At 52.4% G+C, this 4,788-nt stretch overlaps 1 protein-coding gene across 2 annotated transcripts in view; it reads right to left on the reverse strand.

The window, feature by feature from the left end:
- Positions 1-4,691, reverse strand: part of MOB3A (MOB kinase activator 3A) — a 19,440-nt gene extending 14,749 nt beyond the window's left edge. For both annotated transcript variants that reach the window (XM_010863617.1, XM_010863619.1), the window contains exon 1: positions 4,434-4,691. The gene's annotated coding sequence lies outside the window, so the exon portion shown is untranslated. The remainder of the gene's footprint in view (positions 1-4,433) is intronic.
- Positions 4,692-4,788: the final 97 nt, after the last annotated feature.

Here is a 4,788-nt window from a genome sequence, read left to right on the forward strand (position 1 = left end):
CAAAAGATGTGCTGAAGTCTTAACAGGTGAGGTGATCCCATGTGGAAGCAGGACCACTGCAGATGTACTTAAGTTGAGGTCACCCTGTCCTACAAGAAGAGGGGGATCTGGACACAGACACAGACAGCCATGTGATGGAGGCAGAGATCAGGTGATGTGTCCACAAGCCCTCCAAGCCAAGGGATGACCAGGATCATTGGCCTCACAGGAAGCTGGGGGTGAGGCAGCAAGGACCCTTCCTGGTGCCTCTGAGAGCCCTGAGCCCACAGCAGATAAGAGACGGCCTGGGATCTCAGCCCAGCTGTCCCCACCTCTACTGTCCTCTGCTCTACCGAGACAAAGAAGGGCTGCCAGGTGTCCATGGCCAGTGCCATGATTCTCCTCTGAAGCTCCTCCCTCTGTCTCAGTTCCCCGCGGGGGCAAACAGATTTTCTGTTCAACAAAACGGTGTTGGGGGTCGGGGGACAGAAAGGAAAGACATGCAGGAGAGGTCGTAGGTGGTGTGTCCATGAAGGAGTCACACCTCTTCCTTCTGAGGACTTGTTCCAAAGCTGCAGGAGCCTTCACTGAGTGGTTGACTGACTGGAGAACTGAGTGTCAGAAACCATGCCTCCGAACTTCCATCCACCACAAGCCCCACCTTTTCTGGCTGCCCAAACTTCCTCTCAACATCAGGGTGGGGAGGGTATCCACCAGGCACCACACTCTCTCCAGGCATTAGGAGAGCTCCCTCCATGCTCAGCTACAGCCATGGGTCTCAAATGCGGTGACCCTGCCCCCCAGGGGCCACAGGGGAATGGGGCACTCCTGGCACTGAATGGATGGGGCCAGGGATGTTGCTCCACACCCCACAGAGGGTGCCCAGGGTGGGCCCTCATTGAAAGCAGCCCAGCCCTGGATGTCTTATTTAGGACTCAGCAGCCACAGGAATGACTGTCTCCTTCCCAGAACCTGGTTTCTGAAGTCAGATTCCCCTTTTTTGCTTAAGCAGCCTGAACCCATTCCAGGAAGTCAGGAGCTCACCAGCTGGGGCATGTCCAGAAGTTTCCAGAGTAAAAACCCAAGCTCCAAGCCAGCTGCTTGGGGAATTTTTGTTCAACTTCCATTTCAAGAACCCCTGGAGATGGAGTGCAGCTCCCGAAATGATGGTTAATGGCTGACTCTTCCATGAACTTGGCTGGCTCAGGCGCATCATCACCTATGAAGCAGACTGCCTTAACCTCGTTAGGAATACGAATCATCTGGAGCCCAGGAACTGAAATAGTACTTCCAAGAACCCTCTTCAGGACTGAAACAGCCACCTCTACTTTTGTTGGGAGAGAGGCACACCTAGAACACAGCTTGTCACAGCTATGTGGGGCACCTGGTGGGCGAACACCATGGTCCAGATTTGAGAGATGATAGACATACTCTCTCCTTTAGATGGTTCAAAACAAAAGTGTACTATCAAGCCTCGAAAAGATAGGAGGAACTGTAAATGTGCATCCTTAAGTGAAAGAAGCCCACGTGAGAAGGTGACACGGTGATTCACACTCTATGATGTTCTGGAGAAGGCAGAGCTGAGCTCTGGGGACAGAAGAAGGATCAGTGGTTGCGGGGGGCCCTTGTGGGGGTGGGGAGTTTACAGGAGAGATGAATAGGTGGAGCACAGGGGATTTTTAGGGATGTGAAACTACTGTGTGAAAAAATGATGGGTATGTGTCAGTGCACATCTGTCCAAACCCAGAGAGCATGCACCACTGAGCGTGAACCCACCAAATGCACTCTGGATGCTGGCTGACCGGGATGTGTCAGTGGAGGTTCATCCTGGTGACAAATACCCCGCTCTGGTGGGCCATGCTGATAACCAGGGAGGCAATGCCCACATGGGGGCAGGGAGCATACAGGAATTCCCTGTACCTTCCGCTCAATTATGCAGTAAGCTTAAAACTGCTCTCGAAAAATTAAGTCTATTAAAAAAAAATTACTGGGGCTTCCCTGGTGGCTTGGGCTTTCCTGGTGGCTCAGTGGTAAAGAATCTGCCTGCCAATGAAGGAGCAACTGAGCCCAGGAGTGACAATAGCAGACCATGTGCTCTAACTACTGAAGCCAATGCACCTAGAGCCTGTGCTCCACAAGAGAAGCCATGGCAAAGAGAGGCTCATGCACCACAGTGAAGAGCAGCCCCCACTCACTGCAGCCAGAGGAAAGCCCAAGCAACAGCAAAGACCCAGAACAACCAAAGAATAAATAAAGTAAAGTAAAAACAATCTAAAAACTTACAGCTAACACAAATTTATCAATTACAACACACCAAGCATTTGGCTAAATCCTGTGAATTGCTCACCCCACTTAAGAAATAACTAAAGCCACAGATAGGAAGCAGAAAATGATGAATCCTAAGAAAGAAGGCATAAAGAAAGAACACATTTACACATCTTGGCATAAAGAACAAATGCCATGGGACTTCCTTGGTGGTCCAATGGCTAAGACTCTGTGCTGTCAATGCAAGGGAACCTGGTCAGGGAACTAGATCCTAAAGGCAGAAACTAAGAGTTCATATGCTACAAATAAAAAAGATCCTGCTTGCTGCAACTAAGACCTGATACAGTCAAATAAATATTTTTTAAAAAATGGCTTGGAAGACACTGAAATACATGTTGCATGTGTAATTTTTAACTTTTTGGCAGCCACATTAAAAAGTAACAAAAAGAAAAGAAACAAGTGACTTAAACATTGATTTTATATATATATACTACTGAGCCTAAGAGCACTAAAATATCACTTTAACATCTAACCAGGAAAGAAAATACTAAGGAACTATTTTGCACACCTTCTACCCCACCCCCGCCTTAACACTCCAAGTCTCCAGAGACTGCTGTGTATTTTACACGAAGGGCACATCCCATTTTGAAATAGCCATGTTCATGTGATCACTAGCCATGAACAGCCAGTGGCTACTGTACCGGACAGCTCAGCTCTGGAGGGTTTTAAAAGGGGGAACCACCCCTGTCGCCATCAGGACAGAAGCAATGGGACAGTTGCTATTTGAGGTGGGACTCTTGGGAGGGGAGAAGCTCTGGATTGGAGCAGGCTGAGGTTCCCTGTAAACAAACAAAGGGCACCTTCGGAAGGGAGGGGAGAAACAGAGTGCCTCATGGTGTGGGCAGGCAGGGGTGGGGCAGCCAAGACTTCCACTTGCTTCACTCCATAATCAGTACAACAGACAGTGACAGGCTACCATGAACTTGGGCCGGGGTGGGAGGTGGATGGGCACTCAGGGCTTTGGGAGGCTGCAGCGCCCTATCCTGACATTGGCCAGGGCCAGGATTCTTGGCATCACTCATCATGCTTGGCTGAGTCTGTAAAATGGGCTCATAAGAGTCCCTGAACTTTATGTTGGGTGGAGGGAGGAACGAAGAAGCAGCTAGCAAAGACCAAGTGTAACAGAAGCAAGTCCAAGATCACAAAGTGCAGACAGGCAGTGGGGTGAAATATGCAAAATGCTTGTGTATCACATGCCAAAATTTATCCAAGTGTATCTCTGAATGAATGCAGTTGATTGGGCGTCAACCGAGACGGTATAAAAAGGTTAAAAAAAAAAGATACAAGGGGTAAAAAGCACCTGCAGATAAAGAATGGAAGACTTTTACTCCAAAATGAGCAGTGGCTCTCTGGGTGGGAGCATCATTGGCTATTTATTTGCTACTATGTGACTCTCTGTATTTTCCAGTCACCCTCAGGCTTCCCTTTTCGGTGACATTTAGTAAAGTACATAGTCATTTAAAGCAAATGCAAGCCCTACAGTCAGTGAAGAGATGAAGCAGGGGGGTTAGCCGGTGGGCAGTGCCAACATTCAAACACCTCCCGCCCAGCCCGTGCCCACTGCTCAGGGGCTCTGGGGACCAGGAAGACTGCTTTCAGAGGGCGGGGGTCACAGTGCGCTGGGGGCCCTAAAATCTTTGGACTTTCCATCCAAACCAGGAGGTGAGGTCCTGGTTATTGATACCAGAAGGGGGTGGCCCTGGTAACCACTGCTGCTGCTGCTGCTAAGTCGCTTCAGTCGTGTCCGACTCTGTGCGACCCCATAGACGGCAGCCCACCAGGCTCCTCCGTCCATGGGATTTTCCAGGCAAGAGTACTGGAGTGGGGTGCCATTGCCACTGGTAACCACTAATTCCACCAAGGGCCCGCCACCGGCTCCCCGCCCCTCCACCACCGTCCATCCCTCTGAGGGACCCGGCCTCCCAGCCGCCCGCGGTTGCCCTCCTGATGGAACCGGCCTTCCCGCTGTCGCTCCCCTGAGGGATCCGGCCTCCCCGCCGTCTCCCCTCTGAGGAACCCGGCCTCCCCGCCTTCGACTCCTTGAGGGACCGGCCTCCTTGCTACTCGCGGTCCCCCCTCTGAGGGGCCCGACCTCCCTGCCGGGCGCGCTGGCCACTCTGAGGACTCACCTGCCACTTGCCTCCTGCTGCCGGAAGAGTTGGGTCAAGTTCGCCGCTGGACCCAGTTCCCGGGCCGCTGGCCAGTCCGGCCTCGTTGTCAGGCCCGGAGTAATTTCGCACACGACCGCCCCGCCCCTCACCGGATATACTTCCGCTCCACGGCAAGGCCTCCCCGGAAACAAGAGCCGGGGAGGCCTGCGGGCGGAACTTGCTGTGTGCCGGGAGCAAGAGACGCGGCCTCGAACCGGGAAGCCCGCCTGGAAGGAGGAGCTTTGCAATGGCTGTGGGCGCATGCGTGAGGCGCGGTCGGGGGGTGGGACCAACAAAGGGGTGGAGCTTCCTTTTGGAGTGGCCGCTCCTGGGC

The sequence above is a fragment of the Bison bison genome, unplaced genomic scaffold, assembly GCF_000754665.1.
Source record: "Bison bison bison isolate TAMUID 2011002044 unplaced genomic scaffold, Bison_UMD1.0 scf7180017864492, whole genome shotgun sequence".
NCBI lineage: Eukaryota > Metazoa > Chordata > Mammalia > Artiodactyla > Bovidae > Bison > Bison bison.